This window comes from Schistocerca gregaria, chromosome 1, assembly GCF_023897955.1.
Source record: "Schistocerca gregaria isolate iqSchGreg1 chromosome 1, iqSchGreg1.2, whole genome shotgun sequence".
Lineage (NCBI taxonomy): Eukaryota > Metazoa > Arthropoda > Insecta > Orthoptera > Acrididae > Schistocerca > Schistocerca gregaria.
In genome coordinates, this window is record NC_064920.1 from 688,881,807 (window position 1) to 688,908,218 (window position 26,412).

At 40.4% G+C, this 26,412-nt stretch overlaps 1 protein-coding gene across 1 annotated transcript in view; it reads left to right on the forward strand.

Annotated features, from left to right (window-relative positions):
* LOC126364572 (kinesin-related protein 10-like) overlaps positions 1 to 26,412 on the forward strand; it is a 43,835-nt gene that overhangs the window by 141 nt on the left and 17,282 nt on the right. The window lies entirely within an intron of this gene.

Genomic DNA, 26,412 nt, shown 5'->3' on the forward strand with positions numbered 1-26,412 from the left:
TGAGACATTTTATATTCCATTCTATTATTTCTTGCGTGTATGTGTTTCCTTCATGAATGTGTATTTACTGCCTCATACTTGGAACTAAACAATATTTATTTTGTCTCATTATATTTTTAAACTTTCATTGAGTAATATCAGAATTGTGGGTCAGTATATCCCTACTTCCATTTCTATTGCTCTTTTTTTTTTTTTTTTTTTTTTTTTTTTAAGAAGACAAAGGTTATTAAAAATGAACCTACACATTCTACTTGTAGATTTTATTATTACCTCAGAAATATGTTTCCAAACACATTTTAACAAATTTTATAAGCATATAATCTCACAATTATGAATAAGACCACTTTAGCTGTACGATAAATCTTTTTTCTGATCCAGCTAGTTTCATGGCATTGGAGCCATGTCTTCAAGGATACAGCTGTATGTAAACAAGTAAAAATGAACAAAGATCCTGTTTTGGTTAAAATGTAATTGTACTATACATGAAGTTATATAGAAAAAATACATTTATAATTTATTCCAAACAATAAGCAGTAGATGACCCAACACTATTTGTCCCATTGTGATACAACTTTTTAAATGTAAAGAAGTCAGTAGTCCAATTTAAAATAAAGCAGAAGTGAGGGAACACCATCATGATACAGAAAAAGTGGAAGAATAATAAATGGATGTCAAAGACAGCACAAATGATATGTGTAGGTGGTGAAAGCTATGTTCACACAGGCAAGGTAAATAAATCTTGAAGCAGATCTTGTATAATTGTATAGTAAGTCAAGTTTAGATAAATTGGTGCAATGAGAATAGACCATCATCTAAATAAAAGGACAAGAGAACAGAAAACATAAAATCTTATGTAGAAATGCTGAGGCTCATCATCACGACAACATGAGGTCCACAGTGACTGATCACCTAGACAAATTGAGCTGAAGGTTAAACAGTTTTATCACAATGGTACAAAGAATGTTGGTTCACCTACTGCTCATCATTTTGGATAAAATTTAAAGGTGAGTACATTTTTCCTACATGGCTTCATGTATAGTACAATTACATTTTTACTGAAACAGGATCTTTATTCATATTTGTTCTTGTTTACATGCAGCTGTATCTGTGGAGATGTGATGACAGCTGAAGTGGACTTATTCATTGTGATGCTGTTCTGTAGCTGTGGATGCCCACAATATAAAATTTGCTATAATGTCAGTTTTAAATTTGCTCTGATTGACACTAATGAAAGGTGGTCAGCAGGCCTTATAATCAAAGATTCAGTTAATACATAGCAATAAAAATTGATTTTATAAACTTTATAAGATATTTAATTCATATTTCTAATCACATAAATAAAAATAAATTTTGTTCTGTTGGCATTTTGTATTTAGGTGTCTTGTATTAAACTACACAGAAAAGCTTTCATAGTGTTATTTTGATTCTTTACATTAGTTTTGAGGATTTTTCCTTTAAGCATTTAAAAATGTAGTTTACCCCAAATATTACCACACCACTGCAGCAGTTTCAGATGTTTGAGTTATTTGGACACAATATCTCAAAATACAGTATATTGTGTTGGCATCATACTGGTGACATATGCAAGCTGCATCATGTTTATACAAGTGTGTTGACACAGTGGCAGCTATGAATGCAGGAAACACTGAGCATAATTTCTGAAGCAAATATCTCATAAAACTCATTTCATAAATTTTATTTTCCAGCAATCGGAAATCAATAGCATAATATTGGCCTGGTGCAAGTAGGACTTGCACTATTTGTGCACTGAGGGTTTTGTACAAATATAAGTACGTGGACAGTTAATCCATTCCAGTAATTTTTGTTTGTTATTGACACTGGTACTAGCAAGATACTGGTGCAAGGGATTCCAAGACCTCCAAGGATATTTTAATTTCAAGTTTGATGTCGGATGACAAGTGACAAAAGAAATATTTTTTTTGTATGATATGATTACAAATTAACAAGTTTCTGATTTTTTCCTTTACTTCAACTCCTTACTTCTTACCAAAATCCATGATTCTAGACCAATGAGAAGTACTCTATTTGTTCTGATGAGCGAGTTTTCAAGTATTGAAATATGTGAGGTAAATGGCCATATCTTTCAGGTGAATTGACTTAAAAGCTTATATTTATTACATCACAAAGGGACTGCAGACCTTAGTAAGTGACATAAATTTCAATGTGAAATGTCAACCGGTTCCTGAGAAAAAGTGGTCTTAACATATGGACAGAAAGACAGTATGATAAAAAATAATTTAAAAAAATTATTTTTGTGTGATAAATTACAGATTAACAATTTTCTGTTTTTTTCCTTTTGCTGTACTCTTTGGCCTTGCTTCCTACAGGTTTTGATGAGTGAGTTTTCGAGTATCAAAATATGTGACACGAATGCGACAAAAAATTTATTTTCATGTGTTACAGTTGCAAATTAACACTTTTCAGATTTTTTTCCTTTGGTTGTACTGTCAAACATTGCTTCTTGTGAAATTCCATGATTCTACATAGACAGAATGTATCCTATAGGTTTTGATGAGCAAGTTTTTGAGTATCAAAATCTGTGACATAGATGGCTGTGACTCAGAAGCTTCCAATGTTTACACCACCAAGGGAGTGTAGACCTTCATATGTGACAGAAATACCAATGTTTCATGTCTACCCATTCCTGAAAAAAATTGTTTTTAACAATGGACAGACAGACAGATGGACAACAATGTGATCTAGAAGGGTTCTATTTTTACTGATTGAGGTCCAGAACACTAAAAATAACCCATTTTTGATACCTCTGTTGTAAATTTCAACTTTGCAGTTATTTGAAAATTACTATTAAGTTATAATACAACATGAACCAAAAATATTTATTTTTTGGTCATGTGTATCACCCATTAAACTAACAATTTAAAAGTATAAGAAAAATATCATATACTCACAAGACAGCAGCAGCATTGACAGAAAGGTATTCTATAGTTGTTCTTCCTTTACTAAAACTAGATTATTCTTGACTTGCCTTCCACGTGAGCTTTGATATTGTTACATATACACCTGGAGGGAAAAGATTCCTCTTGCTCCCTCAGGGCCCTCCATTGATCTTTGTGAAGGCAAATACTCATTGGGGCATGCTACAATACCATAATGGCTCAGTATTTGAATGATTTGTGGTTTTTGACCAAAAGGTTATACACCATATTGACTGTGAGCATATTTTGACAATCAGTCTTGTGATATAGTTCTGTATAGTAGTTGATGAAAAGAAAAAGAGTAAGAAAAGGGGATAAGAGATATAATAATCATGTAGAATGTCAAACTCTAGTGCCAGATTTAATGGAAGATGACTCCTTCTGGGAGTTCCCATTACAGGATGCACATGGAAAGATTGACTGATTTATTCATAGTCTGGCGATTATATGTAAACACATTGTAAGTGAGGACAAAGTTTGGTGGTGTAGCAATTTCTAAAATACTTCTCAGTGGTTGCTCAAAGCAGAGTGCCCATGTGTATGTTAAATGTTGGCATAGGAAGAATCAGTTCCCAGTTGGGGGACAAGGATGTGAAATCGTGTGGGACTTAACTGCTAAGGTCATCAGTCCCTAAGCTTACACACTACTTAACCTAAATTAACCTAAGGACAAACACACACCCATGCCCGAGGGAGGACTCGAATCTCCGCCGGGACCAGCCGCACAGTCCATGATTGCAGCCCCCTAGACTGCTCGGCTAATCCCGTGCGGTGGTGTGGAATAGCTTTGAGGCCCTTCAGGAGTTTGTTAGGATCTCTTAAGTAGTAGGGGAGGACCTGGGTGAAAGATATGTTGCTCTTCTAGAACTGAGATGAATTTGGTTGTGGCCTTGAAGCCTGCTACATTGACTAAGCCAAGCTAGTTACTTTTGTGTATTTTTAATATTAGGAAATAATTGTTGCATCTCAGTCTGGCTGGAGGGAACTGGACTTGAGAACTGACCCAGTCAGACTCCCATATATTCATTTTGCAATACATGGTTAATGCTGTACCTTCCTACTAACATGGAAAATATTCACTTAGTGAGTTCTTGAGAAGCACAGCCTGCCTTTGGCAGTGTGTAATGTTCGTCAGCTAAGATAAGCTGTAAAAAATATGAGCTTCATTACAAGTGTCAACAGGGTGCATATATGTAAGAGTTTTAACTGTATTATACTGCTGAAGTGAGTTAATTTTTCCAGATCTGGCCATAACTACTAAATGAAGAAAAGCTTTTGCAATAAACCATCTCTCCTGTACCGTCACTTTGTATACACACATTTGCTGCCAAGTCTCCCCCTGCACACTGTTCCAGAAATGAAAGAACAAAAACAAGCACAGTTTTTACTAATCCTTTCACAGTTACAGCATTCGCTAACCATAGTAGCCGGTTTAATAACTCCAACCTGATATAGAGAGAACATCACTTTTCATGAACTAGTAAACAGATTTTCAGATTTTAAAAACATGGTGTTTACTAGTTTTGAATGGTCACTGAAATACTATGTAGAGCATTACCTTTGGGCTTCGAAAGTTTGCAGTTATGGCTCATAGCATGCACGTGGAATTAATGATCTGAAGGAAAGTCTCCAAAGAATCACTGTTACTTGTTTTTACAAAAATGCTTAGACTTATAGTCACAGGGGTTGACCACTGGCTCCTCACAACTCAAGAAAGAAATTTGTCTGCAAAGTACATGAAAGACTTCTTCTATGATTGACAGTACAACATAGTAACCAATCAGATTCATATTTCAATTCAAATAATCACATACTCTCCTTCTTTGTACCAATCCACATTCCAGACTCAAGTTAGATGAAATTACAAGAGAAAACATCACCAAAAAGCAAATAAAACAGATTAATCCAATATTTCATGCTAATTGTAAAATGTGACTTACATCAAGACTCTACAGTCAGATTCCCACATTCAGTAACATTTATTTGCAAATTCAATGATTACTACTTCACATCCATGCTGCATTCATACCCAGATTCAGTCAGATAGCGCTCCAGACCAAAATAAAAATATCAAACACAATGAAAAAGTAATTTTTTAAGCTGAAGTCATTACATAATGTATGCTGACAAACAAAATATTGTTAGCTATTTTGGTGACTACATACTGAGTTTATCACCTGATATGCTTAAAAATCACTTTAGTGTCTGAATGTTGAATGTAACAGGAAGTTGCAACATTTAGATTTTTAGGTAATTTTAAACATTTCTGAAATAACTTCATACGCAAAACTGAAATCTGTAAAACAATTCACTATTGTTATTTTGAAAGACTTAACAGTATTTCATGTTGATTGGTATATGGAAAATGGCTTTATTAATTCCCAAGTTGGTGTGTAATTTAGATGGTCTGCAAACTACATGTGTGAGACTAGGCTTGCAACAGCAAGTGAGTGCAGAATGATAGATGGCATTCTCCCTAATATGGAAATTTGTTCAACAGGGCTCAAAGTCACTGAGGCAAATCTTACAGCTTCCTAACCACTGAAAAGTGCCAGCGGCACTCAGTAGGGTGAGTCGTGGTAGTGACGGGCAGTTGGGCCCCTGGAGATTCACAGATGACCTAGAAGCAATACTTTATTAGCTTCAGATACACGTTACATGCTTAGCAATGTGAGGCAGACATACCACTCTCCGGTGACCTAAATCAGTGTAGGGTCATAGGTGGCAGCTACTGGCTTGGTGAGAAGAAACAGCATCAGCATCCTGTGATGCTAAGCTCAGGCAAAGCAATGTCCAATGACCTGACAGTGGGCCATGGTCTTGATATCAGGTGTGCTCCGTGTTGTGCTGTGATGGCATTTTGCAGTGGTGGTTGCCTGCTCTTCCACCGCAGAGGTGGAGGAAGACAACTGTGCTTGGGGCATGAGCCACTGTTCCCCTGGCAGGAGTCAGACATTGGTAGATGCGAGCAGCAGGTCAGCAGTACTGCGGCACCATGTCCCACAAGGAGACTCAGCGCAGGAGGCAGCTAGCCCAACCTGGTCTCAAATCCATGGCTGCAGCTGGCAATGCCCAGTTGTCTCATCATCTGGCATGGTGGTGGTGCTGCTGCTGCTGTTGCTGTTGCTGGACTGTGAATGCCCTTGTTTCAAAATCCACTTCTATTTATATGGCTCTGTGCACACTTGTTGCACTAAAACCCCGCACCCACCCACGTAGCTCACAAAAAGAGTCTTGTCCTCATGTGGTGACACCGTCCTGCCTGCTCCTTAGGCTATTCCCACTGTGCTGTGCAGTTTTCTGCTTACTACGGCTAGCCCGTCTCCCTATTCTTTTGTGCACACATTGCTATGACCCATATGATGACACACTATGCTTAGTTCCCACTGCTTACTACGGCTAGCCCGTCTCCCTATCCTTTTGTGCACACATTGCTATGACCCATATGATGCCACACTATGCTTACTTCCCAGGATCAGCTTGGTGCAGTGCTACACCGTGGCTTCTTACAGGTTATTACTAGTTCTACTAAAACTACGTAGTGACTAGTGACAATATACCCCCCCCTCCCCCCCCCCCCTCTCTCTCTCTCTCTTCCCCACCCTCGTACCCCTCCCCCACAAGCTGTGCACATTTGATATATTAACATCTTACAGCTACCTCCTAACTTCTTCAAGCCACAAATTCACTCTACATATTTTGCTATTGGCATCTGGTCCACTGGCGCCTGGATTACCAACAGATCAGATTTGTGTGTAGCTCATAATCACAGATAAACAAAAACTATGCAGAGCAAAATCAGAGTCACCATGGCACTAGGAACTGTGCCACTCAAGGTCACAACTACTTGTTGTTCACCATTTTGATACTGTTCCACATGCTGCATTAACTGCTCCTCAGTGATTTGCCCCTCATGTGCAGCTATCATGTGACATAGTGAATGCACTAGACTTGGTTCCTAGGTATTGCTGAAAAGATAAGGTTGCTTAGGCAACATATCTAATGGCTCATCTGGAAAATACAGCTGTGGCTGTGCTATATTTAAGAGAGTAGCTCCCGTTACTGTAGCTAGCAAATGAAAAGTTGGCAGGTCTCTTGGATCTTGCTTAGGATCAGTTCTCCACTATAATCACTTTCCACCCATGCCCCTATAACTCTGGCTTCCACGAACTTCCCTTGCTCGCAGCAACTTGCAACCGCTGCCGTGTTGTCGTACACTGAATACAAACAATGTAGGCCTGCTCACGGGAAGTACGATTTAGGTTCCATCACCTCCTTTCAGCATAGACTACCTTCTGTCTTGCTCCTGAATAAAGCATTACACAAGTACTTCTAGATATCACGTGTAGGACGTGTAGTAACCATCCTCCTCTAGCATTGCTGCAACTCTCCCACAGTTATTGCCACGTGCCAATCCTGATCTTCCGCTGTTAGTAACACCCCATCCCCAGTAATCTGTATACACTTTCTCATTGTTTCTAGCCTCACTGGATAGGTGTGCACCATGTAACACTTGAATAAGGAAAAGATAGATTCCAACCGTGAGTTTCCTAGTTTAACCCTCGAATAATGTGTACTTGTTTGCCACCAGTACATACAACCTGAAGACAGGGATTCTCATCATCTTCCTTCCCCTCAGGAGCCTGGTGTCTCCAACAAGCATTCTTCATGCAACCCTAACAACATATATTGACTACTTCCTCGAGCTTAATGCAAACAGCGTACGAGTTATATGGTACCCCCCACCCCCTTGACATTCATTCTTCCATTCTTTCTCTCGATTCCATTAATATTCCCCCTGGGATTGGTTCTGGTGCACATTTGAATGGTCATAGGTGCCTGACATATACAGTTGCTGATCTCACTGGCAACCGTAGCTTCAATCTAACAGGTGAAATGGTGTCAGTCTCTTGGTACAGGCCGTGGTACCGTGTCCAAAAATTCTTTGTCTTTCCATTTGCAGTATGTGGACTTGACAACATTACGAACTGGCCCATCTTGTACTTATGTTTCACTGCCGCTTCTTGCCTTCCCAATTTTTTGGTGTTTGCTTGCCGAACCTTCTTCCAAACCTCTCCACTTTTGCGCTCCCGTTTTCTTAATAATATCGATTGGTGAAAGCATTTTCTTACTACACACCACCTTGAATGGCAACAACTCTGTACCATTGTGCATTTTTGAATTATACGCACTCACCAAAAAAGATAAATGTGTGTCCCAATCTTTGTTGGGTGTTCATGTATTAACTAAGCACCCTCCCAATCATCTGATGAACTTGCTCCTTTCTTCTGTTTGACTAAGGATGAAGTGGACTGGTCCTTAATTTCTTCACCTTCAACAACCAACACAATTTCTTAATCATGTGTGACATTAAGATTTTTTCTTGATCAGTTATTATTGTTTCTGGCACTCTAAACTAAAATATCCATTTATTCACTAATGCTTTTGAGACTGTGAGTGCCTGCTGGTCCAACATCAGCATCATCTCGGTATAACAAGAAAAACAATCTATGGCAGTTCCACCACAGATGTGAAGGAAGACTATCATGCATGGGACACAACCTGCTGCCACCTGGCATGAGTCAGAGAGGTGGTAGGGGCCTATGGCAGGTCAGCGGCACTGTGATGTCAAACCTTGCAAGGAGATTCAGTGCAGGAGGCAGCTTGACTGACCTGGATGCAAACTGTGGCTGCAGCTGATGATGTCCAGTTGTCTCATTGTCTGCCATGGCCCTGGGACAGTGGTGGTGCTGCTGAACTCCAAATGCCTTATCTGAAAATCTGCCACTATTTATATGACTTCAGTGCACATTTGTTACACTGAAAACCAGTCATGCAACTTATAAAATGAGTCTTACTCTGATGTTGTGACACTCTCCTGCCTGCTCTGGCTACTACCGCTGCACATTGCAGTTTTCTGTGGAGTACGGCTAGCCCATCTTGCAATTCTTATTTGTACATGTTGCTATAACCTATACAATGCCATGCTATTTTTATTGCTGAGATGTTTCCTAATGGATATTCTGCTGAGTAGTATCTTCTCTAACCAACATTCCGTATGAGCAAACCAATTCTGACTTTACCTGATGTTGCTCATGCCATGAGTAATTGGGCTATTTATGGATCTGTTTATGAAAGAATAGCTCGATGATGTCATGAGGCACATGTTTGCTTTCATACCCAGCAACTAACTCACTTCAAAAACTAACTTCTAATAGTGATTGTGCAGTCAAATAGTATGCACATTGGCGAGAATTGTGATTAATAAAAATAAATAGAAATATTAAATGAAGGCTAAATGACTAATTAATAAAAATGGTTCTATTCTAACAGTTGTAACTGGTGTAAACAACAACAGAGTTTTCTATTGAATAAAATATATTTAAGAAAGTAGATCACAAGTAAATGGAAAGTGGTCCTATGATAACCAATTATATCCCACACAGGAAATAACCTTATCAAATGCAGTAAAGTTGCATTCAGTGCAGTAAAAGAATGGTAACAGAATCTCCAAGCTAAACAGTTATCCATAACATGAAAATAGCCCATTTTGTGATCACAATACACAAAAATATTTGCCTGCTCAAAATAGCTCAGAGTTCATCTTCACGATCTGTACATTAACACATGAGAGATAATGAGTGGAAACTCATACTCTGTCTAGTCTCAGTTCTGTAATGCATGCAGAAAAGCTAAATTTCTCTACTGGAGCACATTCAGACCTTGCAAAAGTTAGTCTGGTTCAAAGTTAAATTACACTGCTTGATAGATTCACGGGAATTACGCAGGATTATATTGTAGAAACCACACAATATTTCAGCGAGACAACTGCCCGCCATCTTCAGGTGCTACTGTCGCGTCACTGAGAAGCTCGCCAATTTATATGCTGGCTTTCTACAACAGCACAGGCGCCAGCGGGGCATAACGTCATCGAGGACCAATCGTAGACCGCATCGAATACAGGAGCGACGGACTCCGTTTGCGCGCGCGAGGTGTTGGCGCGCGATTTAAGCATCTGCGCTAAGACTTCCCATGTGCGTTAATTTGGTGCGGTTGTCACTCTGCGGCTGACGATTCCTTAGTGCCGCCAAGGCTGGCTCCCAGGCTTTGCTCAGGTGAAACCCCGTGTCTCTGTTTATTAGGTCACTGTTTATACGTATTTTGACCGCCTCTTTGATGATGCAGTCCCAGTATGTGGAAGCATGCGAGAGGATCTTGGTTTCTTCGTAATTCATGCCGTGTCCCATGTCAAGGCAGTGTTCAGCAACCGCAGATTTCTCTGGCTGACCCAACCTCGTGTGACGTTTATGTTCGTCGCATCTGTCTTTGATCGTACGACACGTCTGGCCAATATAAGACTTCCCGCATTGGCACGGGATTTTATATATTCCTGGTCTTCTCAGGCCGAGGTTATCTTTAACAGAGCCCAGCATTGATTGCACTCGTGCTGGAGGCCGGAAAACACATTTAATCTGGTACTTCTTGAAAATTCTGCCCATCTTAAAAGACACGCCACCGACATACGGTAGAAAAACCGACCTCATGGTGTTCTCTGCTACACTGACCAGAACCTGTCACCAACATGACTAAACAACAACACATTATCACAGATAGATCTACCTTCTTTGAGCACAAATGTAAAAGTGTTACAATAGTTCCCTTGAGTGCACCACTCAAAAAGTGTCTGTCTTGCCTCCAGCAGTGTTCCTTGGTTGAAGGTCATACACTAAACTAATTTATCAAGACAATATTTAAGTAAAGAAATTTTATAAACATTTGGGCACATTCAGTTCATTTACAATACATGTAAAACAAAAGTTTGTTCAGAAACCAATAAGCTATTGTGCAAGTGCATTCACATTAAATGGTAACACATGTCATTAAATATTGCTTAACAATTTTGTTTTTCTGCTTGATAGAAGTGTCTTTTAGCACTCTTTTCAATAGTGGTGTCAGCTAATACAATTGACTGGACACTTTCAAATTACTGTGCTTTTTAATACTCATTGTAAGCAACATTTAAATAAAGTTACTGACAAAAATAGTAACTTATTTCTTAAATAACAATACATGTATGACATGATATATACAGCATCATCACCCTCTGTGGTTCTTAAATTGTTATAGCAACTTTTAAGTGTTAGATAAATGGTGTGGAACCCTGACATTATAAAATTCACACGTAAAAATTCTTTTGAATTTACTGTGTACCATACTAAAATGAAATCTGGATCCACCTGTTGAATTTGGGAGTGTATGAGAGAGATCAGTGGTAAAAACCATGGGTTTATGTTGTATTATATTTTGTGCTTGTCTGTGACAAGTTTTGCTATTTATTTTTAGTCCAATAATGGAAAGTCTAGGTTGGAACATCAACAATATTAGAAAAGGACAGATTACTAATCACTGTAAAGAAATGCATTGAACAGGAGCAACAATGAGGAGACTAGAGGAGGCAGGAGAGTGCTGACAGGCACTCAGATGATGTGGGGGAGGGGGAGTAAAGGGAAAAACGAGGAGTGGAATGGAGAGGAGCAGAGAAGGGGAAAATACCGATGGATGTGCTGGCAGTGAGCAGTGCATAATGAGGGTGAAAAGAGATGAATTGTGAGGAAGTGACCACCTTTTTAACTAATTGTGGTACAGTCTGCCCTTTTACAGATACCTTGTTGCCTTATGGTCAGAATATGCTATGATCTTATGCCTTATTATGTAATTCTTGACTTACTAACAGCCAGTGTGTGGCAGTCAATTCTTTCTCTGTTACTGCTTACCTCCTCTAATGTTTTAGCAAAAATCTACTGGCAAATGAAATAGTGTAATGTTTTATTTCATCCCTTCTCTTCTCTTAACTGAAATAGGTGGGCTCCAAACCCATAATCACTGAGGTCACAGCATGAACAAAAGGGCAATGCAAAGTTAAGTGTGGACAAGGAATTACATGAGGATTCTTTTCAATTTGCTCACTTTGTCTACTTGTAGCTCTCTGACTTTCTTGCCAACCACTGGTATCTTAATGTAATTTGATTCCTGTCTAAGTTTTTTGCTGTGTACTTCTGATAGCCCTGAGATTTGACTCCCTGAATCAATTAAGCACCTTACTTCCTATGCTCCTACCTTTACCTTGGCAAAAGGATTTCGCACTACCTTACAGGCTGCATTATCAACAGGCTCTTCTAACATGTCTCATTCTGTATTATCAAATTCAATACCTTTATTATTATTATTATTGTTGTTGTTGTTATAATTCACAACAGTTATTCTTTCAACCCAGTATACTGCTTGCTTCAGAATTGTACTTCTTCATCTCAACTAGTATTTTCAGAGTACTACATTCATTGAAATTTAGTCAAGATTATGTGATATTTCATTCAAATATTTATAAAGCACATTCTGACACTTTTTCAAGCATTCTGCACACATTTGTTTGATTATTAACTTTTCATTCTTCCCTGTGGCAACATCTAGTTTTACATGTTGTAAGTTTTTTTCAGTATTTAAATTATGTTCAGTCTCACTGCTATCTCAATCATGAGCAGAATTTGGCATTTCCAACAGAATAGACTTAAGTTAATCCCCATAGACTCTTAACAACTCCACAGTATCTGAGGCTTCACTTTCTTCTTCTCCTAACAACATATCTTCAATTGAACTCACATGAGAAACTGCTACTTATTCTTCATCTTCATTTCTCAACTTCTCAGCATCTTTATTTAAACTATTACCCCGCCCCCCAGAAAAACATCTGTTGCTTTATTGTCTACTATGCCCTCATCTTTCTGTTCAAGTATTTTTCTTTCCCCAACTCTGGCATTCCTGCTTACTCTTAACTCACCTCCTCCTCCCCCTCCCCAATTCTTGACTGAACAACATTTATAAATCCCCATTCTCTAAACAAAACTCATCACTTACTGTTTCTTTACTACTTTGGTTTTCTAACCGTCTTTCCAAAATTATCTCCAAAATCAATCATCAGTGACAGTTTTATTTATTTGAACTGCTTTCACTACCCTACAATTATCTTCATCACAATTTTGAAATAAACACTCATCTTTATCAATGGTGCCTACATTAAAATCGACATATACACTCATATACTGGATGGCCACAAAGAGATCCTAAGTCTGAGTCATTATTTCCCTCATTTGGTCTAAATTGCTGTTATTACTGATTGTGTTCTAGCCTTCATGCCCATCACTCTGCTCCTGTTACATCATCCATTTAGAAACCCCCTCTTAATTCTAGCCTGCTCTGCCTCTGACCAAACTTTTTCAAAAAATCCTTTCTCAGACTCATAAAATGTTGAATTTTGACAGTTGAGTTGTTGGCCCAAGATAATGTTTCTCCCTCAACAAATCTCCTTACAAACCTAACTTTCATATCCTCACTTATTTCAGAAAGTAAGTTATCTCACAATGTTGCAGAAAATCCACAGAATGGGAGTTTCCATCCCCAGGGAAACTTTTTACAGGTATATTAGATAAGTTGTCAAACCAAGCAGTGAAGAAAATTTTTGAGTAAGCTTCTTCTTGAAACTGCTGTACTTGTTTTTGAACATGAACAAAATGTGCATGCAAAGTTGGCACATTACTTTTACGTTGGCCACATTTTTCAGTTAGTTATTTCTTTCTTTACCCTTTCAATTTTATCATTCAAAATATTGACATAATGAATGCTTTGCTTATTGACAATTTTAATTTCACCCTTCCAATTAGCTTCTACATTATAAATTTCGTCTCTGAGCCCTGATTCCACTTCAGTCACTTTCAGTTTGCAATCTGGATTCTGTGTTATCCTCTCTTTTGCGCAGCTTCTCTACTTTTCACTTATATCTTGTACTTAGCCATCTTTTTCACTTCTAACCTTCTCAGTCTGAGTGTTCAGTTCACCTTTTGCCACTAAAATCGATTTATTTGTTTCTGAAGTCTTTTTCCTCTACACTAGAAATCTTGTCTATTTTCTAAAGATCTTTCAAAAGTTTGATGTTCATATTGATTAAGTTCTTAATAGCAATTTGTTAGACTTTGTTAACAGCATCTTTCAACATGAGTTATTATTTGTTTTGACACCCTACTTAAGAACTGTCTGGATTTTGATGTAGACCTGCCTTATCAGACCTTTGTGGCTGAACAGTTCTAGGCGCTTCAGTCTGGAACCGCACTGCTGCTATGGTCGCAGGTTCGTATCCTGCCTAGGGCATGGATGTGTGTGCTGTCCTTAGGTTTAAGTAGTTTTAAGTCTAGGGGACTGATGACCTCAGATGTTAAGTCCCATAGTGCTCAGAGCCACTTGAACCTTATCTAGTCCTGATTGATTTGGTCCTACTATTTCTCAGCTGGTTTAGCTAGTTGCACGCCATCCTTTTTCTCTGATTCCTGTTTAATTTGTTCTGCCGTATTAGTAGATATGCCACATCAAAATATACCAAAAACTTGCCTCATAAAGGCAGTCAGTCATTAGCAATATTCACTACATTACAACACAACAAGTAAGAGATGTGTTTGCCTGGTGCCACATGCAAACGAACGTACAGAATTCAGGCTTCCAGAAATGTCAGATCAAAGTTGTCATTTTAACCTGCTTTAAAAGTTATCAAAAGTGATGGCAACGTCCCTCATTACCCTGGTTTATAAAAAGATCTTTTAAAACTGCTCTGCAGCAGACAACAAAACCCTTTATTTACTGCACATTAAAATCCTGGTCACAACAAACTCCAAATTTGTGAGAAAAGTGAAATGATTTCAAACAAGAATGTACTTAGCTTTTTCCACATCAATCTCTTGGGTGATGAAAGTACAGTGTTGATTGCTTCAGGAATCAATTCTGTATCAGGCAGGTATTGTGTAATAGGTTCTTGTGGCTTTTCAAATAGAAATGATAATGTATTATTCAGTTAATGACTTCCATGTATTGTGTATTGTGGTAGTAGATTAACACTCAAACAAAACATTTCACAGTGGCTGCCATAATTTCATAGTACTTTACATAGAAGAGTGGATCAAAAATTCATCATCTTAGCATTCCAGTGTTAAACCAACTTCCCTTTCGTGACTCATTGCCCATAATGGCTGATTTACTCCTGATACCACAGGAGTGGATACATTTTGCTCTACTTAAATACAAACAATAAATAGAAAATAACATTTGCAATAAAAACAGATCAGAGGTTAATAACTTTCATGACCATATTCCATATTTATAAAGTGAACATTTTTTATGGAATACAATTTTTTAATGTCTGCATTTAATAGGTTAGGTAATTTGAACACAGTATTTGTTATGAAAATTACTCAACAAATGTACACATTAAAGTTAGTTTCCCCCAGAACATGATTTTCTAAGTGTTATGTATTTAATTAACATTGTAAAAATCTAAGCAGAATTCAGAGATGCAAACAATTCCATGAATCAGGAGTGGTTTGAAATTCTGAATTACAATGCACTTTAAATATTTCATACTTTGATAACAACTCAAACCAGCAAGTTCGACAAGAAGTGAAATGCAGTTTGAAGACTTGTTTCCTGAACTTCCTTATGGGCTATAAATTAAAAAAAGGTAATTACTTTTGGTGTAATAATAATTTTGTGTGGCTTAGTGGCCTGGTGCAAGTCTTTCTTTTGGACACCACTTTGGTGACTTGCATATCCCTAACCTAGAATAGTTATCCAATCGGGGAAAAGGGGACCTACAGCTTTTATGGAATCTGAACCGTGCCGTTTCTGGCAACTCCTCACGTCATTCCATAGCTGAGTAATACTTGACATAGAAGAGTGTATAAAATATTCATCTTCTTAGCATTACAGCAGGAAACCATCTTGCCTTTCATGTCACAGTGTTCATAATGGCTGATTTACTCCCGATACCACAGTTAAACACAAACAATAAATAGAAAATAATATTCGCAATAAAAACAGACCAGAAGTTAATAATTTTCAAGACCAGATTCCGTATTTATAAAGTGAAGGTTAAGTTAAAATGCAGACTGAAAAATCCATGATCCAACTGGGGCTGAATCATGTGCCCTCTTGGTTTGTGGGCAAGTGTATCACTAGACCACCAGGCTTCACTATTACTTTTTGTAAATGAGTACCTTTGCAAGTTACATTTTTCATTAATATCCTGTGCAGAGGGGACCTCTACTGCTGTGGAGTACAGTGAAGCTGTAAGTGGATGCCTGGTAGTCATCTGATGTATTGTCATTAACCTCATTGTTTAAACATTCATTTGTTGTTCTCAACTACAATGATTGTGATGTTAATCAGAAAAGTCCATACCCTCAGGACATAAGCTGTACATGGCCTGTGAGGAGGCATGGCAATCAACTGTTGGGCAGACAGCTTGCAGCATTTTATGGTCAGCAGGTGATGACAGCAGCAATTGTGCGAGGATGCTGACCACGGCAGGGGGTGGTGGCTCACAATGCAGATTAGAGTCTACTTCGTGGCACAGGATGGGTTGCGCAGAATCACATCGTGGACCTAACGTGAATGAGATGGGTCAAAGTGGCAGCAGTGTCTGCACATGCAAGCCGAGGCAGGTGGCAGAGAGTTTGCCCACATGGGCAATGGTTGCTGACCAGCCCCAGGCTCGAAGTAGGCCTCCAGGGTAGGAGGCCAGCAGTGGCTGAGGAGGCCCATTAGTGATCCACTGATTGGACTGTGCTAAGTCCATAGCACTGGACAAAGTGAGGAGTGTTTATGTGGGCATGATTCAGCCCTGTGTTGCTAAAATATTGATTTCTATCACATAAGCCATAAGAAGATGACAGTAGGGATGTGAAAGAATTGGGTCACCTACACCGCAGCAGCTTTACTTTTCCACTGTCTCAATGTTGATTTGATTTGATTGTAACAGGAGAGCTAAAACAGCTTAGGTCTAACCCGCCACTGCCCGCACTGAAACTAGGTTTATTGTGCGGTATCACTACCTGTATATCTAGTAAAGCCAACCAGTGCCCTTAAATAGCGCAAGGAATCCCTCTACCAGTTTTTTGTTAGACACATTTTCTTCAGGTCTAGTTGTCCCGAAGATTCTGTATCTTTTACTCTCCAGTGCCATGCATTCAAAGATTAGGTGTGATGCAGTTTCTTCACCCTCATCACAGATCCTACATTTAGGGTCCTCTTCCATTATACCCATTGTGTGTAGGTGCTTTTTGAAATTACCATGGCTGGTCATCAGTCCAGTCATGAGTCGATCTCTTTCCTGTTCAATCCCAAGATTACAGATCTTCTTTTAAAACATAGCTCGGGAATCATTACCTTACCATGTTTTTGTTTATGGACCTTGGTCCAATATCATACGTGCTGTTTCCTAAGCCAGTTCCGTAGTTCTAATTTGATCATGGCTTTGGTGATTGTCAAAACAGGTTCTGGTCCAATAAATGGAGTTGTTGCCCCCATACTAGCCAATCTATCAGCTTGTTCATTGCCATAGATACCTGAATGGCCAGGGATGCACACTAGGTACACCCTATTGCGAGCCCTGTGCCAATCTGCAACAATCTTAGATCTTGTTGCAGGTGCTGCCAATGATTTCAGGGCTGCCTGGCTGTCTGAATAGATGTAGATGCTATGGTCATTGTAGCACCTACTCATATTCTCCTCCACACATGCCCTGATTGCAGTAATTTCAGCTTGGAATACAGAGGCCAGTTTCCATAGAGAGATACTGCTCTCCAGTGTTGGCTGAACCCTGTGCTACCCTGCCCCAATGCCTTGATCTGTTTTCGACCGATCGGTGAACCAAACGATGTCCCCCGTACAGTGTCGAACTCTTTTCTCCCACTGCTCCCTACTGCCAATAATAATGTTGTAAGGCTTGTCGAAGCAGTTCGGAGCTGTTATATAGTCAGTGGGCATTTCCCCAGCAATACTTATATTTACCTCACTCACTATGTTAGTGTGTGATTCTGGATATCCAAATGAGACCCAGTTTTGGCCAGTTTTAAGTCTGTATGCCCCGGCTGCTGCCTCCTTCTTAACCCAAGTGGAGGTATACCCAGAATGGCTTCCATTCCAGCGGTTGGTGTGACGCTAATTCTGCCCGTAATAGCTAAGCAGGCCAATCTCTGCACCTTAGCAAGCTCTTTAGCAGCAACCCGCTGTTCTACCTTCTTCCACAACACTACAGCCCCATAGGAAATCCTACGTCTAACCACTGTGGTGTATATCCAGTGAATACCCCTGGGTCTTAGGCCCCAGTTTTTGCCACAAGCACTCCTAGTACTCACTAAAGTGCTTTTTGCCTTGGAGCAGATACTCTTAATTTGAGAGGTCCAAGTTAGCTTCTCATCCAAGGTTACCCCAAGATATTTCACTGTCCCCTTCACAGGTAGAGTTTCATTGAAGAGCTTTAGATTCCAACTTGCATGCTGAATATGTCTCTTCGTAAATGGCACCACAACAGTCTTCTTACGATTAACTCTCAGATCCTGTTTAATGCACCATTTTTGCATAATGTTCAACCCTCCTTGTGCCATATTCCTGACTGTGTCAGTGAATTTTTCCAAGTATTGCTATGACAAGGTCATCTGCGTATCCTTGGCAGAAGCATTGTCTGGAATTTAGTTCCTCAATGAGTTCATTCACCACTAGATTCCACAATAGAGGAGACAAAATTCCTCCTTGTGGGCAGCCTCTAGTGGTCTTAATTACTATCTATTCTTTCATCATGGTAGCTTCTACATTCCTTCCACTAAGCATGGCTCTGGTCCACCTACATATAGTGGTCCCCATATCATGCACCTCTGCTGCCCTGGAATCGAAGGTAGTGTTACTAAAGGCCCCCTCGATATCCAGGAAGATGCAGAGGGCTATTTCTTGGAAGTGAAGTGATTGTTCCACCTTCCCGACGAGTTGGTGGAGAGCTGTTTTACATGATTTACCTGATTGGTATGTGTGTTGGTTCAGGTGTAGTGGGACCCTACATATCCTCCTCTCCCCAACGTATACATTAACCAGTTTTTCCAATGTTTTGAGAATGAAGGAGGACAGACTGATTGGTCTCATATCCTTGGCCTTGGTATGATCAATTCTCCCTGGCTTTGGAATGAAGACAACCTTCACTGCCCGCCAAACATTGGGATGATTCCTACTGCTAAGCTAACCCTAAATAGTCTGCATAGGATTCTTATAAGCTTTCCTCCTGCCTGTTGCAGGAGAGCTGGAAAAATTCCATCTGGGCCAGGTGACTTGAACGGCTGGAATGTTTCCACCACCCACTGGATTTTGTTGAAGTTCACACACTCCTTGGTTGATTCTCAGTCCTCTCTTCGAGTGTCTGAGAACCGTTGTCTCTCTGGGGTCACATACTGGTCTGTGTTATCCAACAGAGCATATTGAGGAAAGTGAGTTCTGAGGAGCAATTCCAGCATCTCATGTGCTGTCTTTGTATATTCCCCATCCTCCTTCCTCAACGTACCTCCTAGATTAGCTGGTACTCTAGTGAGACTCTTGTGAAGTCTGGCTTGTGCAGCCATGCCTTCCACTTCCTCACAGGATGCCTTCCAGGATGCCTCCTTTGCTTGTCTTATTGCAAGATTGTAACTGACAAGGGCCTCACGATATTTAGCCCATTGTCCTTTGCGTCTCGCAATATTAAACAGCCTCCATACCTGTTTTCTTTGCGTTTCCAATTTGTTATTCCACCAAGGAACACTCCTATTTGTGCACTTCCTGGTGATTGTGCAGTTGTCCTGATATGAGGCCACTGTGGCAGAGGTAACAGCCTCTGCTATGTCCTCAAATTCTACTGGCTTCCTTATCGTGGTTTTAATTTCGAATAAGCCTAAATCAAGGTCCCTCCTATATGTCTCCCAGTCTCTTTTCCTGGGATTTCTATAGGTGATGGTCTGTTTGATTCCCATTTCAACCTTGAATTTAATGTACATGTGGTCTAATGAGGATCGCTCCAACACCACATGCCATTGTTTGACAGAGCTACCCATCGTCATGGAACCAAATGTTATGCCAATTACTTCTTCCCTTGTGCTATTCCTGAATGTAGGTTCATTGCCCCTATTCAGGACCTCTAAGTTGTTAGCGAAGAGGAATTCAAGAAGGTACTCACCTCTACCGCTGGTGTCCTTGCTGCCCCACACTAGGTTGTGGGCATTGGCGTTGCACCCCACCAGCAGTAGGTCACCTTGCCGATGGCAAGTCTCTACCAGTCTCCTCACCTCCAAGGGAGGGGGAGAACTGTCTTCGTAAGGAAGGTATGCCAAGACAATTTCCCTCGTGATACCTTCCTCACATTGCTGCATTTTGATGGTCACTAAGCCCCTAGAGCAGAAATCCATAATTGGCATGATAGAAATGCCGTTTCTAACATAGATGCATGTTCTGGAGTTTCTTAGATTTCTAGCATAGATCAGCTTACCTCCAGTGCCTCCGAGGCCCGATACACCCCATTTGTATAAATAGGGTTCTTGTATCAGGGCCACGTCCACTTCCAGTCTCCCCAGGCAGCGGCTCAGGGCAGCAGAGGCCCCTTTACTGTGCTTGCAGCACATCCAGGCTCCGTCTTACTGCCATCTTTGAAGTCTTTGAGAACTCTGACGGTGACCTGCGAGAATCCTAAAAACAGTTTCAGGTCCTGCTCCTGCATCGCCTTTAGGGACTTCTCACCAACCTCCACCACCAGGGTTCGTCCTTCCGGAGCAACCTTCTGGTTAATCACTCTCCAGTCTTCTGTCGGTACTTTTGGGTTCTGGGCCACTATTTTCCCAAACAGAGTCTTGGGAGAGACTTCCTTAAGGATCTTGGGTACCCACAATGATATCTTTGCGGTATTAAGAAGCTCTGCCGCCATCTTGATCAGCAGCTTCGCATCTTCCCATGGGGATATGATGGGCACCTTGTCCTTGAGTCATTCTACTGTGTGCACCCCCTCACTGACAAAAATGAGTGCACCACAATCTAGATAGACCCTCCTGAGGTTGGAACCTGGGCCAGCGTCCCCCCCCCAATCTTTTCAAAGAGGGCCATCTGTACTAGTTCCTCCTGCTGTGAGGTAATGGACACCAGTGGATAACCTTCCTGGATAACTGCCATCCTAAAAACCAAGACTGCAGTACTATAGGTCTGTTTCCCTATTTCTTGCCTCATTTTTTTTTTTGGATTCGCTTATCCAGGGAGGAGGGAGACTTTGATTCCTCCCTTATCCGCTTACTACCTGTCTTTGACGTTGTGGGGGTCTGCGTTTCCCCTTCAACCTGAGGCAGTTTTTTCCTGGGGGTCTTGGGTTCTAGTTCCTTTACTTCCCTCCATTTGTGTTTAGGAAGCCATTCTTTTCCTTCCTTTTCCCTCTGTTCCCTGAGTAGGTTCCTCCTTTGGGCCCCAGACAAGCCTTTGATCTTAATCTGGTCCTGCTTCTCGGTTACAGTTCCCACTTCTGGCTCAGGTCTAGACCTTGATTCAGTAGTGGAAGTGCCTTCCATCAGTTCAGTCCCTGATGTTTGGGTATCTGAGGTCTCAATTTGCCCCTCAGTTTCTTTTTCTTTTTTTTGTAGCCGTGTCCATGTTGGTCTCACAAGAATTGGGGATCTAGAAGATCCACACCATGAATACCCTATGCCGTGTTAGGCTAATTACTCAGGGAGGTCGCCCGGTATCCCTAAGGCTCCGTTTGCGACACATCTTCCCATGTGCCACACACCCCTCAGCACGGATCGCATCACACCTTGGGTTGGGTCAGGGAATAGGGTAGAACTAGGAGTGCAAAGGGAAGAGGGGACATTGTGGGACACTCTTAGCCTGATCCATCGGCTGAGGTCTTTCCGGCAGTAGGTCCTCTACCGTCGGCATAGCCCTCAGCTTCCCGTGGATACGCAAGCCTCTCCACCTGCACGGACAGTGCTTCATCAAGGTGGTGTCCCCCAGAGAGGGTGTCAATGTTACCATGACTCTGGTCTCTCTGTCATGCCAGGCTGTGTGCTAACTGCTCAGCAGCCCAGGGCAGTATTTGTCATGTCAGCAGGGAGGTCTGATACAACTTCGCCTCGTGGGTCTGAACTGACCTGCTTCTGTGTCCTCTTGCATTATCTGTGGAAGATGTCTGAAATTTACTCAGCCATATCCAATAAATTATTTGATGCAGAACACTTGTAACAGTTAAGATGGCTTTTGTTGTGGTCTCGTTTCAAAAGATATGACGCATGATCAAAAAGTAGTGGGAATTTTTTAATTTTGCAGGTTTTATACATCTGACTTGTTTGCATTTTCACCAGTTTCAAGGTTTAGATTATTGTTGGCAGTCGAAAAGTAGAAGATGATGGCCATCCTGGATGTCCTGGCACATAAATTACTGACGAGAACATGCAAGAAGTACAGAAAATGGTTCTGGAAAACTACCAAATCGCAATTAGAAAGATTGCTGGTGATGTTGGCCTATCCTATGGCTCATGCCAAGCAATTTTTTTGGGTGTCTTAGATGTGAAATGTGTAGCAGCAAAGTTTGTTCTGGAGTTTTTGAATTTTGAACAAAAACGACATCATGCAAACATCTCTCAGGAAATGCCAAATGAAGCCAACAAAGATCCACAGCTTCTAAAGAAGGATGTAACAGGTGAGGAAACCTGGGTATATGGGTATGATGGTATATGGGTATGATGCTGAACACAAAATCGAGTTGTCCCAGTGGAAACTGCTTGAAGAGCCGAGACGAAAAAATTTGACAAGTTCAGTCACATGTGAAGGTTCTTCTTTCTATTTTGTTTGATTACATTGGGTTAGTGTATCATGAGTCCCTGCCTTATGGTCATATGGTCAGTGAGGAATACTACCTGGAAGTTATGTGCTGTTTTTTCATGAAGCAATCCAAAGAAAATTACCAGAATTGTGGCAAAACCACTCATGGAAATTGCATCACAACAATGTTCCTGCTCACATCTCAAAGCTTGTCGATGAGTTTTTGGTGAAAAACAAAACTGTTATATTGTTACCTCAGCCATTGTGTTATGTTACCTCAGCCACTGTATTCACTGGATATGGTCCCCTGCAACTTCTTTCAATTCACAAGACTGATGAGAACCATCAAGGGATGTCATTTTGCCATCATTAGTGAAATAAAAACAGAATCACTGAAGAAGCTGAACACCATAATGAAAAGCGAATTCCAGAAGTGCTCCCAAAATGGGAAAAAGAGCTGGTATAAGTGTATTATATCTGATAGGGATTACTTTGCAGAGGACAAAGCTGATGTTGCTGATGAATAAATAAAGATTCTTTAAGAAAAACAAAAGTTACCATTACTTTTTGATCAGAGCTCATATTGAGTACTATTCATATTTAAAGTGCTTCGTAGTCCATTATTTTTAAATATATTCATGTTTCAAAATGGCTCATCAGAACTTTCATTTCTTTGCTAACTCTAAGAATATAAGTTGAACTCATAATATTGTACAAGTGTAGGTTTCATAGATAGTACTCTAATAATTGCCAGTCAAATTATGAATTTTATATGGTGTCAGTTGAATGTAGGACACATTATCAAACAGTTTGATACCCATCTAGTTGATGTTGTGATCAACTCCCTTCCAGACTCCTCATTTATTGATTAAACTTCTGTCCAAAATGTTATGGACTGTAGCTTGACTATTGCAAAGACATGTTTGTGAAAGGAGTGTATCTTTTGGGCTATAGAGCTTGAATAAAGTAGCTCTGTAAATGACAGATGAGAACACATGCTAATGTGATGTATATTGTGACTGCACTGCAAATGAAATAAAACATACTTGCAGACTGTTATCTTCCCCATCTTTGTCATTAGTTTGGAAGGTGATAATGGTGACGGCGCCATCTATGAATTTCTCTAATGCTATGGAAGTTATTTCCTAATGTCTTAACGTATGTCCTGTCATCCCATCCCTTCTCCTTGTCAGTGCTGGCCACATATTCCTTTCCTCCATAATTTTGTGGAGAATGTCCTCATTGCTTATCAGTCTACCTAATTTTTAACATCCTTCTATAGCATCACATGTCAAAACATTTTCCTTCTCTTCTCTTCCAGTTTTCCCACAGTCCATGATTTAGTTCCATACAATACTGTGTTCCGGATATACACACATCAAAAAAAGTTTTGCATCACCCCGGTTCCCAGAACTCCTGAAGATAGACATTGACTGTGGATAATGTATCACAGACACAGTCCCTTTGACTGTTCAGAGATGTCATTAAACCTGCCCAAAGATGTAAGCAGCCATGCATGAGCAGCGGCTATTAGACGGAGGGAGTCCGACAGCCGATCAGTTCCAGTCATTTCACCAGGAAGGAGGTACACAGCTCATGTTGTCTGTAGTTCAACCATGCCTACACGGTCAACACCACTGTTCAATCACATCTGTATTGTTACTTTGTGCCAGGAAGGGCTCTCAACAAGGGAAGTGTCCAGGTGTCTCAGAGTGAACCAAAGCGATGTTGTTCGGACATGGAGGAGATACAGAGAGACAGGAACTGTCAATGACATGCATCGCTCAGGCCACCAAAGGCCTACTACTGCAGTGGATGATGGCTACCTATGGATTATAGCTCGGAGGACTCATGACAGCAACGCCACCGTGTTGAATAATGCTTTTCGTGCAGCGACAGGACATTATGTTGCAACTCAAACTGTGCGCAATAGGCAGCATGATACACATCTACACTCCCAATGTCCATTCCAAGGTCCATCTTTGAAACCACAACACCATGCAGTGCAGTACAGATGGGCCCAACAACATGCTGAATGGACCACTCAGGATTGGCACCACATTCTCTCCACCAGTGAGTGTCACATATGCCTTCAACCAGACAATCATTGGAGATGTGTTTTGAGGCAACCTGCTCAGGCTGAACACCTTAGACACACTGTCCAGCAAGTGCAGTAAGGCGGAGGTTCCCTGTTGTTTTGGGGTAGCATTATGTGGGGCCAGCATACGCTGCTGGTGGTCATGGAAGGCGCCGTAACAGCTGTACGATATGTGAATGCCATCTTCTGGCTAATAGCACAAACATTTCAGCAGCATATTGGCAAGGCATTCATATTCATGGATGACGGTTTGAACCTCCATTATGCACATCTTGTGAATGACTTCCTTCAGGATAACGACATCGTTCGACTAGAGTGGCCAGCATGTTCTCCAGACATGAACCCTATTAAACATGCCAGGGATAGACTGAAAAGGTCTGTTTATGGATAACGTGACCCACCAAACACTCTGAGGGCTTGGAACAATTGGACCAACAGCGCCTTGATGAACTTGTGGATAGTATGCCAAGACGAATACAGGCATGCATCAATGCAAGAGGATGTGCTACTGGGTATTAGAGATATCGGTGTGTGCAACTATCTGGACCACTACCTCTGAAAAAGTCTTACCGTGTGGTGATACAACATGCAATGTGTGGTTGTTATGAGCAATAAAAAGGACGGATATGATATTTATGTTGATCTCTATTCCAATTTTCTGTACGGGTTCTGGAACTATTGGAAACGAGGTGATGCAAAACTCTTTTTTTATGTGTGTATTTTCTCAGAAATTTTTTGCTCAAATTAAGGCTTATATTTGATACTAGTAGACTCCCTTTAGTGGTGAATACCTTATTTGTCTGTGATAGCATGTTCATTACCCCCTTTCCTTCTTCAGTCATGCAGATTTTTTTTCTAGGTAGCAGTGTTCCTTTGATTCATCTGTTTTGTGGTTCCCAATATTAATATTAAATTTATTGTTAAACTCGTGTATACTGCTTCTCATTACATTTGCTTTTCCTCTGTTTTCCTCAAACCACTTGCTTATTAGATTGTTCATTCCATTCAAAAGGAAAGTGCCATAAATTTTCCTCAATTTTTTTGAGGGTAGTAATGTCATCTTAACATTCATATCTTTTCTCCTGGAATTGTAATCCTACTCTAGAACCTTTCTTTCATTTTTTTCATTGTTACTTTAATGTACAGATTGTACAGTAATGGCAAAAGATTGCATTCTTGCCGGTCATCTGTCAAAAATTGATGAGATTTTCAGGAATTGTTGACAACAGACATTTATTATGTTTAAAGCATACATGATTGGTTATAATTAACCTTCAGTGTGGTGTACTTTGATGCAATCTTTGAAACAAGGTCTTAAACCATTGTCTCTCCATGCGTGTTTCCAGCCATTCTGGAAAGAGAGACAGTCTGAAATGTCTTCCATTGCCTTTTCTATGGCTTGATAATGAATGGACTGTGTACTGACATATTTATCAACCTTATAAATGTTTTCATGTCCCACTTAACAGATTCTTTTCTTTCAACAAGGACAGCTTGTAGTTTCTAATTCATTCTACATCACATGCTTCTGGACAAAATTCTCAACAGTGCATCTGGACAGAAGTAGTGGTGCAGATGGCAGAGCAATACAGTTTTACCTGTGAAACTGCTATTGGCAAACACTTGCTTTGGGTACCTTCAGTACAGTTACTGCAAGTGCATTCTCGG